The 13697-nt window shown below is 43.6% G+C and overlaps 2 non-coding genes across 2 annotated transcripts; one reads left to right on the top strand and one right to left on the bottom strand.

Moving 5' to 3' along the window:
- The first annotated feature begins 11396 nt into the window (after positions 1-11396).
- TRNAQ-CUG lies at positions 11397-11468 on the top strand. Its single transcript has one exon. It is a non-coding gene; the product is annotated as a tRNA-Gln (tRNA).
- Positions 11469-13157: 1689 nt separating this feature from the next.
- LOC116629406 lies at positions 13158-13321 on the bottom strand. Its single transcript, XR_004298740.1, has one exon. It is a non-coding gene; the product is annotated as a U1 spliceosomal RNA (small nuclear RNA).
- Between the last annotated feature and the right edge of the window lie 376 nt (positions 13322-13697).

Raw genomic sequence — 13697 nt, 5'->3', positions numbered from 1 at the left:
ACATCTATTAAAATTCATAAGCATCACAACTGGTGGCAAAATCTATTCCATTCTTGAAAGTTCAGTTTCATTCATGGGACATTTCATTCATTTCACTTTCAACCCTTAGATGTGGGAAAGTTTTGAATTTTCTTTTTCTAGTCTCTTTCTGGAACACACGTTATTCTGAAAGCAGAAAGAGTTAATGGTCCCCAGAAAAAGCCTAGACGTAGCTTTCGTGACACAAGAGAAGTCATTTTAGGGCCCGGGCTATTTTCCCTGATCTCTGATGCCCTACCTCTCTACTCACCTAAGCACACTTGTTGAAGAACTTCCTAGGAGGTGTCAGAATTACAAAGGAATGCAAAACTTTCGGTAGTTAAAAATTTTAAGAGAATTAAAGAGAGTGCAAAAACTAACAGTCTCTACCAGGCTAGGAAATAGCCTAACCATATCAGAGACAATAAATCAATGGTAAAACTCCCAGTATCTTTTCAAAAGTAAGCAAGACGCTGTATTCCTTACCAGAGATAAGGAACCAAGGAGCCCACGACCCCACGACCCCACGACCCCATGACCCCACCTAGCATGCCCATAACCCCCTTCCCATTGCCAATTACTTCTGCTTCATTAAAATGTTAAAGTCTCTGCCCTAGAAAGAGCACCAGCTTCATTAACGTACCATTAGATGCACTTACAGGCTTGTTTTCTAACGGGGGTGCAACCTTATGTCTGTCTTTTCAGGCGACGACCAAACTCCCTTTTCTGAATATTCATCCTAACCCTAAGTAAAAAGAACCCGCTCACCCCCGCTTGGGGAGTCACGGCTTTGGAATTTATACCCCGTGATCTCCTTATTTGCTGCAAATAGTTTCCTTTGTATGACAGCTCCACCTGGTGTAGTCTCTACCTGTAACTCACCAAGGAGGGAAATCATGTTAGTCTGGTTACAATTCCCTATGGACCTCCTGAAGTCATCCACTTTCCTGAACTAAATGTCTTTTTTCTTCCTTGCTTTTACTTTGGTTCCTGGGAAATGTTCTTGACGTTATCCTCCAACTCTAATTGAAGTAACCTGTGAATATCAAAGAAGTTAAACGAAAACATCATGACCTGTGAATGTCAACGAAAGGATCAACAGAAGCTACAGAGAACTACACAGTGGTAACCAAGATATCATATCTCTCAGTTAAATTGAGTTTGATCAAAAGAAGAGGCATTGTTAAAAAGAAAACCACAGACTCAGAATGGCATCACTTAGGTTAAGACCCCAAGTCAGTAAACGAGGAGGACTTAATACCTGACCTACCTGAAGTTTCACCACTGTCCCCTCAGGAATGTAACCTTGAACCAGTCAACATGGAGTTTCCTGATCAATACTAGGAAATTTACTGATAGACCCCCGTTTCTCCCCTTGCCTAAACAATACATTCCTTCTTAATAAATTCCCTCCTCCTCCTCTCCCCCACTCCCTTCCGTTCTTTAATGCCCTCTCTCCTCCTTTAAAAACCTTTCAGAAAACTCAGTGGAGCTCCCTCTACTTGCTAGATGGAATGCTGCCCTATTCATGAATTGTTAAATAATAAAGCTGATTAGATCTTCAAAAGTACTTGGTTGAATTCAGTTTTTAAACAGGTATTAGGGTAAAGTTTGCCTCATAGAATGAGTCAGGAAATGTTTTTTGTCTTCTATTTTCTGAAAGATATTGTAGAGAATTGGTATCATTTCCTTAAACGTTTGGTAGAATTCACCAGTGAAACTAAGTCTGGTTTTGTTTTCAGAAGCTTATTAATTGCTTCATTTAGGCCTATTTAGATGATCAATTTCTCCTTGTGTAAGTTTTGGTAAATTGTGTCTTTCAAGGATTTGGTTCTTTTCATCTAAGTTATCAAATTTGTGAGCAGTTGTTCGTTATAGTCCTTTATTATAATTTAATGTCCATGCAATCAGTACTAAGGGTCCTTCTTTCATTTTTGGTATTAGTAATTTGTATCTTTATTTCTTGTTTAGTCTGGCTAGAGGTTCATCAATTTTATTCATCATTCCAAAGAACTAGCTTTTGATTTCATTGATTTTTCTCTATTAATTTCCTGTTTTTAATTTTATTTATTTCTGCTCTAATTTTTATTGTTTCTTCTCGTCTCCTTACTTTGAATTTAATTTGTCCCTTTTTTTTGAATTTGCAAAAGTGAAAGCTTAGATTATTGATTTTAGATCTTCTTTCTTTGCTAACACATGCATTCAATGTTATAAATTTCCCTTTAAGCACTACTCTTGCTACATCCCACACGTTTTTTTTTTTTTAAGATTTTATTTATTTGACAGAGAGAGACACAGCGAGAGAGGGAACACAAGCAGGCGGAGTGGGAGGGGGAGAAGCAGGCTTCCCGCGAAGCAGGGAGCCCGATGCGGGGCTCGATACCAGGACCCTGGGATCATGACCTGAGCTGAAGGCAGACTCTTAACGACTGAGCCACCCAGGCGCCCCCATCCCACACATTTTTAAAAAAGATTTTATTTCTTTATTTGAGAGAGAGAGAGAGAGCGTGCACCAGTGGGGGGGAGGGGGGAGGGGCAAAGGGAGAGGGAGAAGCTCCATGCAAGGACCCCGGGATCATGACCTGAGTGGAGACAGACACTTAACCAACTGAGCCACCCAGGTGCGCCCATCCCACACATTTTTATAAGCTGTATTTTCATTTTCATTTAGCTCAAAATAATTTCTCGAGAATTTTTCTTTGACCCATGTATTATTCAAAGTGTGTTGTATAATCTCCAAATTTGGGGTTTTCCAGCTATCTTTCTGTTATTGATTTCCAGTTTCATTCCATTGTGGTCTGAGAGCATGCGTTGTATTTCTGTTCTTTAAAATTTGTTGAGATGTGTTTTATGGTCAAGAATGTGGCCTACCTTGGTGAATGTTCCATGTAAGCTTGAAAAGAATGTGTATTCTACTGTTGTTGGATGAAGTAACATATAAATGTCAATTAGATCCACTTGATTGATAGTGCTATTCAGTTCAATTACATCCTCACTGATTTTTTGCCCACTGGATTTGTCTATTACTGATAGAGGGATGCTGAAATCTCCAATTCTAATAGTGAATTTGTTTAGTTCTCCTTAACAGTTCTATCAGTTTTTGCCTCATGTATTCTGATGTTCTGCTGTTACGTACTTACTCATCAAGTATTGTTATACCTTCTGGATAACTGACCCCTTTATCATTATATAACACCACTTTTTATTCCTTGAAGTATATTCCGTCTGAAATTAATATAACCTGGATTCCAGTTTTCTTTTGATTAATATCAGTATGGTATATCTTCCTCTATCTCTTTACTTTTAATTTATATGTGTCTTTATGTTTAAAGTTTCTTTTTTAAAAAAGATTTTATTTATTTATTTGAGAGAGAGAGCAGAAGAGAGAGACAGAGAGATCAGGAGCAGGGGGAAGGGGTAAAGGGAGAACCAGACTCCCCACTGAGCAGGGAGTCCAGTGTGGGACTCCATCCCAGGACTCTAGGATCATGACCTGAGCCGAAGGCAGACGCTTAATTGACTGAGACACCCAGCACCTAAGGTAAGTTTCTTATACACAACATACGGTTGGGTCTTGTTTACCACTCTTATAGTCTCTGTTTTTTAATTGATGTATTTAGACCATTCACATTTGAAGTGATTATTGATATAGTTGAATTAGTATCTACCATATTTGTAACTGTTTCTATTCATTGCCTTTGTTCATTGTTCCTTTTTTCTTCCATTCTTTTTCAGCTTTCTCTGGTTTTAAGTGAGCATTTTACATGATTCTATTTTCTCATCTCTTAGAATATCAATTATGTTTCTTTGTAAAATGTTTTAATGACTGCCCTGTAGTTAGCAATATACATTTACAAGTGATCTAAGTCAACTTGCAAATAACACAATAATGCTTCACAGGTAGTGCAGGTCCTTATAACAGAGCATTTCCAATTCCTTCTACTGTCCCTTATAATGTTGCTGTCCATTCATTTAATTCTCCACAAGCTATAATCATCTAATATATATATATATATATATATATATATACACTTTTAAAAAAGATTTTATTTAGTTATTTGAGAGAGAGTGAGCATGAGCAGGGTGAGGGGCAGAGGGAGAAGCAGACTCCCTGCTCAGCAGGGAGCCCAATGTGGGGCTTGATTCCAGGACTCTGGGATCATGACCCAAGCCGAAGGCAGCCACTCAGGCAACTGAGCCACCCAGGCGCCCAATATAATCATCTAATATATTTTTGCTATATTATAATTTTTTTAAAGATTTTTTATTTATTTACTTGACACAGAGAGAGAGACAGCTAGAGAGGGAACACAAGCAGGGGGAGCAGGAGAGGGAGAGGCAGGCTCCTGGCTGAGCAGGGAGCCCAATGCGGGGCTCGATCCCAGGACTCTGGGATCATGACCTGAGCTGAAGGCAGGCGCTTAACGACTGAGCCACCCAGGCGCCCTGCTATAATTTTGAACAAATTGTTATCTGTTAGATCAATTAACAATAAGAAAAATAAAAGATTTTATTTATTTTCATTTATTCTTTCTCATTTTATTTTCATTTATTCTTTCTCATTCTGTTCTTTCTAATGTTGTTCCTTTCTTTATGCAGATACGAGTTTCTGACCTATGCCATATTCTTCTCTGAAGAACTTTTAACATTTCTTGCAAAGTAGATTTACTGGCAACAAGTTCCCCAATTTTTGTTTGTCTAAGTGTCTTTATTTCTTCTTAACTTTTGAAGGACACTTACAGGATACAGAATTCTAGTTGGTAGGGATTTTCTTACAACACTTTAATTATTTCACTGCACTCTTTTTTTTTTTTTTTTTAAAGATTTATTTATTTGACACAGAGAGAGACAGCTAGAGAGGGAACACAAGCAGGGGGGAGCGGGAGAGGGAGAAGCAGGCTCCTGGCTGAGCAGGGAGTCTGATGTGGGGCTCGATCCCAGGACCCCGGGATCATGACCAGAGCCGAAGGCAGACGCTTAACGACTGAGCCACCCAGGCGCCCCTTCACTGCACTCTCTTCTTGCTTGTATGGTTTCTGAAGAGAATTCTGATGTAATACTAATCCTTGTTATTCTATAGATAAGATGTGTTTTTCCTCAGGCTTCTTTCAAGATGTTCTCTTTGTCTTTGATTTTGTGCACCTTGAACATTATATACTGTGATGGTTAATTTTATGTGTCAACCTGGCTGGGCCACGGTGCCCAGATATTTGGTCAAACATTATTCTGGATGTTTCTGTGAAGGAGTTTTTTTGGATGAGAATAACATGTCAGTCAGTGGAGTACTCCCCATACTGTAGCTGGGTCTCATCCAGTCAGTTAAAAGCTTTAATAGAACGAGCAAGAAGGAGCTCTGCCAGCAGACTGCCTTTTGACACCAACTCCAACTCTTCTCTGAGTCTCCAGCCTGCCGGGCTATCTCACCAGATTGGACTCATCAGGCCTCCACAGTCACATAAGCCATTTTGGTACCAGGAGTTGCTCTAGAGGAACAGAATCTTAAGAATGTCTTCTAGTTGGTTCTGGGGTTTCTGGAATTGGCTCTCTGATCTGATTAGATTTAAAGACACTAATAACTCTATTTCCAGTAGTAAAAGCAGCACTGATAGTCCACGGCATGATGTGGCAATAGAGATATGCAAAATATCATTGGATACTCCTACTCAAGCACTTAGAAAAGGCAGGGATTTGGGGGACTATGTATAGGATACCTTTGAACATTTTTGTCAAACTAACAAGTATAATGAGATTGGCTCACTCCATCATCAAATAGAAATGGTACATACGAAATAGGGCCCAAGTAGGCCCTGAAGGTACAAGGAAGTTACATGAAGAAGAGGCACAAATGCCCATGGTCCCCATTCCTGCTACACTACCCTCTCTTTCACCCAGAGCCTCATGGAGAGTTCCCTACAATTTACACAGAAAGAGAAGACTGGAACCTCATTTACAGATGGTTCTGCATGATACGCAGGCATCACCCAAAAGTGGACAGGCATAGCATGACAGCTGCTTTCTGGGACAGCCCTGAAGGACAGTGGTGGAACTTCCAGTGGTGGAACTGTGAGTAGTATACGTGGTGGTTCATTTTACTCAGAAGGGACATGTTTGGAAAATCGGTGACAAGGAAGTCTGGGGAAGAAGTATGTGGACAGACTTCTCAGAATGAGTGCAAACATGAGGATTTTAATAATCATGTGGATAAGAAGACCTGTTCTGTGGATACCAGTCAGCTTCTTTCCCCAGCCACCCACCTTGTCATCACCCAATGGACTTATGAACAAAGTGACCACAGTGATAGGGATGGAGGTCATGCATAGGTTCAGCAACATGGACCTCTACTCACCAAGGCTGACCTGCCTACAGTTGCTGCTGAGTGCCCAATCTGCCAGGAGCACAGACCAACACTCAGTCACCAATACAGCACCATTCCCCAGGGTGATCAGCCTGCTACCTAGTGGCAGATCGATGACATTAGGCCACTTCCACCATAGATGGCAGAGTCTTTTGTTCTTACTGGAATAGACACTCTGAACACAGATTTGCCTTCCCTGCACACAATGCTTCTGCCAAATCTACTGTCCATGCACTTGTAGAATGCCTTATCCACCCAGATAGCATTCCACACAGCACTGTTTCTGGTTATGAACTGAATTGTGCCTCCCCGACCACCAAAGTCATATGTGCTTGCCTAACTCCCAATGTGACTGCTTGAAGATAGGGCCTTTAAGGAGGTAACTAAGGTTATATGAGGTCCGGTGAGGCCCTAATCCAATAAGACTGATGTCCTTGTAAGAAGAGGAAGAGACACCAAGAGCTACCTTTTTGTGTGTGCGTGTGTGTGCATGTGTGTGTGTGCATACGTGTGTGTGCGTGCATGCGTGTGTGTGTGCGTGCATGCATGTGCACACCTATGCACAGAGAAAAGGCAGCTCAGGAAGAGTCTTCACCCAAAACCAACCCTGCCAGCACCATGATGTTGGATTTCTAGCCTCCAGAGCTGTGAAAAAATAAATTTTTGTTGTTTAAGCCACCTGTCTATGGTATTTTATTAGGACAGCCCAAGCAGACTAATACACTTCTGATCAAGGAAGTCATTCCACAGAATATAAAGTGAGCCCACGCTTGTGGAATTCTCTAGTCTGACCATGATCCCCACCATCCGGAAGCCGGTGGCGGGGGACACCACTGGAACGGCCTTCTGAAGACTCAGTTACAGTGCCAACTGGGTTGCAATACCTTGAAGGACTGAGCAAGATTTTCCAGGAGGCTGTATATGCTTTGCATTGGTATCCAATATGTGGTGCTGTTTCTCCCATGGTCAGGATTCAAGGATCCAGCCAACAAAGGGTAGAAATAGGAGTGGTATCATTCACTAGTACCTCTAGTGACCCTAACAAAACTTTTGCTTCCTGTCCCTGCAGCCTTTTGCTCTATTGTTTGACCTACACTCTTTTCTGTATGGCCATGCGTTCCAGCTCAGGTGTGCTCTTCTAATCATAGAACCAGCAATATCAGCAGCCTTGCTAACACTTAGCCCCATCATCGGGCAAGTGTCATAGGATTTGACAGGCAAAGAATCATAGGACTGGCCCTGTTGTTTGGTGTTATGGACTGAATTGTGCTCCCGACCCTCACCCTGAATTCTTACGTTGAAGCCCTAACCCTCAATGTCACTGTATTTGGAGGTAGGGCCTTTAAGGAGGTAATTATGGTTAAATGAGGTAATAAGAATGGGGCCCTAATCTAATAGAACTGGTGTCCATATAAGAAGAGGAAGAGACACCAGAGATCTCTCTCCATGCACAGAGAAAAGGCCATTCAAGGACACAGTGAGAAGGCAGCCTTCTCCAAATGCCAGAAAGAAGTCTCATCAGAAGCCAACTCTGGTCTTCTGGCCTCCAAAACCGTGAGAAAATAGTGTCTGTTGTTTAAGCCACCCAACCTGTGGTATCTTGTTATTGCAGCCCAAGCAGACTAATACAACACTTAGTAATCAGGTTGCATTCACTCAATCTGGCTACATAATGGGAAGTGAAAGTACATTCTGGAATAAGCACTATCCAATTTCATGGTATGAATATCGTGTCTTTTGCATTGACATTGCCTTCCTTAGTTACATGTATACTTAAGCCCGGGCCCAGGACCACAAAATCAGGCAAAATGGGGGAAAAAAAATTGGAAGGTGGGAAAGATACAAAGTTTCATAATTGCATCCTCTCATCACCTTCAGATCTTAGAATCTTTTTCAATGAAGTTTGCACTTTAGGTACCCTCAGGTTCGATCTGAGTACACAATCATTTAAGCAATTAAGCCAGTTTTTCCAACTTTCACCTCACATGCTTGGAGAAACAAGTATTTCAACTACCACTGAGAGTACCATTCTAAGGGTGATAAAGATGTGGTGTAATATTATGTCTCATCTAAGGGTGATAAAGAGACGTAACATTATGTCTGTCTTTTTTCTATATCCAGAATGTCCTCTTCATTCTGCTTGTCCTGATTTGATCACATGGAATCCCAACAACTCTTAACTGCCTCTGGAAAATCTGACCTAATATAACCCCGATCTCCAACTTGTACAGAGATAAGTATGGTAACTAAGGAGAAACAGCCCCATTACAAAAACTCAGCTATCGCTGTCGATGATCATTGTAAGTTTCAAGTGGCCTGAACGAAGGTTTCTGTTCAGCACTAAATATATAGGCCTATGTTAATTTGCGGGGATCTTCAAGATGCTCATCATCCCCACCTAAAGGCCTCATGAGTAGCTGTCATCAGTTAAAGGAATTGATGTGGTGTACTAAAGGGAAATTAGTCTAGAAGCAGATGAAAAGATAAAGATTTCATAAAACAGAAATGTAATTCCACGTGTGCTTAAGAGATAGAAAGTTGTAAGAGAAAGTATTTTCCACTCGGACAACAAGATAAAGCTGGATGACCTACCAGATCATGCCTGTCTTGAGCCCACCAGAGAGCTGAGATTGCAAGACCACTAGGTAGACCCAAGTCCAAAGCCCGGTAAACCTCTCCAAGGAGGGACATACACATGAACCATTTCATCTCTGGCAGATAATGAAAAGGAAAGACGGCAGCCATAAAAGTTGTGAAGGAGAAAATAACTGAATTTTTTTTTTACCATTTCTTAAAAGCCAAGTGTGGGCTATCATGACAGCTTAGTCTCAGAGGCTCATATATAAAGTGAGTTTTTGCCTGTTTTTCAGGGTTTTTTTTTTTAAGATTTTATTTATTTATTCAAGAAAGAGAGGGGTAAAGGGAGAAGCAGACTCCCTGCTGAGTAGGGCGCCCAACTTGGGGCTCGATCCCAGGACTCTGGGATCATGACCTGAGTCAAAGGAAGATGCTTAACCAACTAAGCCACCCAGGCACTCCATCAGTTGTTTTTCTCAGGCCTCTGCCAAGGGTTCTTACTGCCTCTGGAAAAATCTGACCTAACATAACTCCAATCTCCAACTTGGTACAGGGCAGGGCAAGAGACTCCAGGTTGCCTCAGTGGTGCAGACATGCAGAGCAGGATCGGCCACCACAGACACAAAACCCGGTCACTTCTCTCATTTGAAATAAAAGTCACCTACTGTTGATGTTGGAGCAAGAAACCCTGCTAACACTTGCTTCCAGGTATAGGTCAGCTCCGATAAGGGGCTGACACGGGCTGGGACAAGGGGCTGAGGAGAAAGAGAGTGAGGAAGATGGGAGAGATAAGAGGTGCAGCAGCAGAATGGGAGGAGGAGTAGAGAGAAGAGGCAGGAGGAGCAGATAGAGGAGGAGGAGGACTTACATTCCCGGGGTCGTTCTATTCATGACAGCAGCCCCCTACACACACATCCCCACCTTTCACACATCCTCACCTTGGGCTCTCAGACCCCACAAGGACAGTCTCTCCACCCGTCACAGTTTCCAACGTCATTTGTTTCTCTCCCTGCTGCTTGTCAGAGCCTGGTTCTCTGGGTTTCCCGGCCCTTCTGTGATCTCTCAACATCATTTCAACAGGTTTCTTTTCTTTTGAAATCAGCCAGAGTCCATTTCTGTTCCTTGCAGTCATAAACCTTGACTCACTTAAAGTTCTCCTGGAGGAATGCTTTGTGATGTTAGTTACTGCTCAACTTTTTCATTTTCCAGAGGAAGTTTCATCTTCTCAAACTTTGAGAACATCTTCTTCATAATAAAATAGCCCCCTTTGTCTCCTTCCTCCATTCAAGCCTCATCCAGTCTCTAGGAATAAAATACCTCTTCCAGAGCACTAGGCAACTTTCTGACTTTGTTTTTCAGCCAGCGGCTTGTTTCTTTCAATGTCAGTTTTTTCTATTCTGTGTATTGAGTAAGGGAAGGAATGGCTTTGGGATAAAATAAAGAAGGGGAAATGAAATACAGATTGTTATTTTGAGATGTGATGTGGATTTGTATCTATTATGTGTAAATATTTAGTGTGGTGGTATTTTGTGTACATAAGTAGTGTACACACTGTAAGACACCTTGGGTACACATACCCTGTGGCACAGTACTGGGTGCTCTTGGGTGGTACATTGGTATATGTTCTTTTTTTTTTTTTTAAAGCATGCAGTTTCCAGGTCATGATATATTGAGAAATTGGAATGGAATTGACTTGGCCAAACTCTCAGAAAACAGTCTGTGACTGTCTAAGAGTCAGAGCCCTGCCTTGTGGCTTCAATGGTATGCGGTTGATTTTGAGTCAACGCAAGTGAGTTTTGGTTTGTCTGAGTGTTTGATGTAAACGTTAAACATGGCTGATTACTTCGTATTGTAGATCTAACAAATATAGAAAGATAAGAAAAGCTTACAACAACAGCAACAACAAAACCCAGAAGTGTATGAAAAAGAAAAGGAAAATTCCCCTGCCTCCCAATCCCACTCCACTGCTGACACACCTTTACATATTACATGTAGGAGTTGGTGGTGGCTTTGGAGTGTGATGGGTGCTATGTGGCCAAGGGACCCAGGAAGTCCCAAGTCTTGCCCTGACAATCATCTGTCTTCTCTGGGCAATGGGAAAAGTGTGAAGGCAAGGAAAAGGAAAGTAACTGTACTATTTGCAGAAATTTCACCTCTGGACAGGAAACTCTGGATCAAACCAGGGCAGAATATGTGGTTTACAAGCTCTTCCCTAACCCTAGGCCCAGAGTAGATTTACCTTATTTTCTGAGGTGGAAGTGACATGATAGAAGTCAATCTAAGGAGGGGGACAGAGAGAAAGCAAGATGGATGACCACCCACGCAGGTCAACTGTAGTCGTCTTGTCAGGTCAGTAGAAAAAATACTTGGGATTATCGGTGGGCATATGGATGCCGAATCTGTACTTAGACACCTCTGGCGAGGGATGGCACGTCGCTTCTGTAGGGGTTCCATGGTGTAATGGTGAGCACTCTGGACTCTGAATCCAGCGATCCGAGTTCAAATCTCGGTGGGACCTTTCCCTTTAACCGGGATAGGGTGATTTTTTACTCTTCAAGTGGCACTGCCTTCCCGCTCCCGCTGGTCCCCGTCCCGGGGAGGGAAACTCCGGGGACATCGTGCACCCCTCCCGCCCCCCGGTGGGCGCCTCGCAGCCGCATCCCCCGCGCTCCGCCACCTCCTCCTCCTCAGGAACCGGGGATCGAGAAGCCCGCGTCTCAGAGTGGCGGCCCCCCTCCCCGGCCCCGACACTGCCGCCACAGCAGGGGCACCGGGCCAGTGCCGCCCCTCGTCGGGGTCCCCCTCGGGCCTCGGGGTGAGAGGCGGCGGCTGCGGCCACTACATCCTGCACCGCGAGGGGCGTCCCGCCGCGCGTCCTGTAACTGCACCCATTGTCTTGTGAGGCAGGTTGTGATGCGGCTGCTCAGTCACTGGAGGTTGTTTTGGTTCTGAGGTCGATGGTTCAGAGACCTAAACTGGAAGTACACTGGCGTATTTTTGAAGCAAGGACTTGAATCCTTATTCCGCTTTTACTGAGCTGATCAGCTGAGCTAATGAACTCCGAGATGCTCCCAGCCCAGATTACAGTTGGTCAGAAAGCGTTACTTCACTCTCCCTGGGAGGGTCCACAGCCACCGAAAAGTATCACTGGTGTAACTTAAATAAAATCGGTTTTCATCACATCCAGTCTTTATTCAGTGTTTCGCCCCAATACAAGACCTACCAGTCAATGATTATACGCAAAGTGCCATGTCCCAGGCATTGTCTACAAATTTAAATGTGCTTACTCACTGACTCCCTTCAACAGGCCCATCTCACATCATTGTCCCCATTTTCCAGGGCCAGGCTACTGAACCGTGTCAGGTGCAAATTGGAAGTTGAGAGAGAGCTAGTGTTTTTTTGTATATGAAGGTATTAAGAGAGAGCCCGAGAGAAGAGGTGGGAGGAAGAGGAAACCGAAGCCAGAAATACGAAGAAGCAAAGCAGCTTCAGAAGGATAGGTGGGTGGTATCTTGGGAATTGGCTAGTAATGGTTGTAAGGTGTAAAAGCAAGACATCAAGCAAGGCAACTAATGCTTAAAAAATGAAATCTGAGGCAAGATTAGATATTTAAAGGACAGGAGACAGGAAGACAGGTGCAACTAGACTCTCACTAAATAAGCAGATGAAAAACTGGTCACCGTTCACTCCCAAGACTCCCTATTGCATGTTCCTGGGAGGATCACAAAGCATTCAGCCAAAATTCGGGTCTGTGGTTCTGACTTGCGTGGACTCTGTGCACGATCCGGGTATCTAGACCCCTTTCTTTGCATAAGACCTGAAACAAAAACTTAAATGTTGCAAGCAGCTTCCACCTCACACTTGGAAGTAATAATAGCGCCCCCGCCCCGAGAAAACCACAAACGTTTCTTCAGACCCTGTTAGGAAAAACAGTTGTGTAAAAAACCATGTGAACAAAGCTAGATTTCCGGTGACACTAGAATGCCAACCTACGCCTAAATAACAAAAACCAAGACTACCAAAATCCTTATCTATCTACCCTTACAAATTCTGAAAGAGAATCAACAAGAAAAAACAAACCCCATTAAAAACCATTTAGGAAAAAACCCCTCTATAAACAAAATATTTTCACAATAACCCAGAACGCTTCAGGCCCCATAACAAAAGGGAAAAAAAAAAAAAAATCTATTTTTCAAACTGAAATAACCAGGGGAAAGCGCGAACGCAGTCCCCCACTACCACAAATTATGCAGTCGAGTTTCCCACATTTGGGGAAATCGCAGGGGTCAGCACATCCGGAGTGCAATGGATAAGCCTCGCCCTGGGAAAACCACCTTCGTGATCATGGTATCTCCCCTGCCAGGTAAGTATGACTTGCTTACCATCCGCCCCACCTCAGCCTCACACGCCTCCCACTGTACACACACGCTCACTTGGCTCCCCACGACCCTGAGTCTCCCTACGCCTTCCACACACGCACGACACGCAGCTTCCACCAACAGCCCCGCACTCCTTCCCGCAGCACCGGAGATCAGATTGTATTTAGGCGGCAGGGGCCGAAACGGCAGCCCCTGCGCTGCCATATTTACATAGGACACGCCCGGTGTGTGACGTCACTGGAGCCCCCCTTCCCTCCGGCCCACGCCCCGCCCTTGCCCTCGCCCTCTCCTCCCTCCTCCCACGACGTCCAGCGGGCCAACCAGCGGACGGGTGGCCGTGGGGGAAGTGACGTCTGCCTCTCCCTCTT

This window comes from Phoca vitulina, unplaced genomic scaffold (assembly GCF_004348235.1).
Source record: "Phoca vitulina isolate PV1807 unplaced genomic scaffold, GSC_HSeal_1.0 scaffold775, whole genome shotgun sequence".
NCBI lineage: Eukaryota > Metazoa > Chordata > Mammalia > Carnivora > Phocidae > Phoca > Phoca vitulina.
Note: the sequence above shows the minus strand (reverse complement) of the source record. Positions and strands in the feature narration are given on the sequence as shown.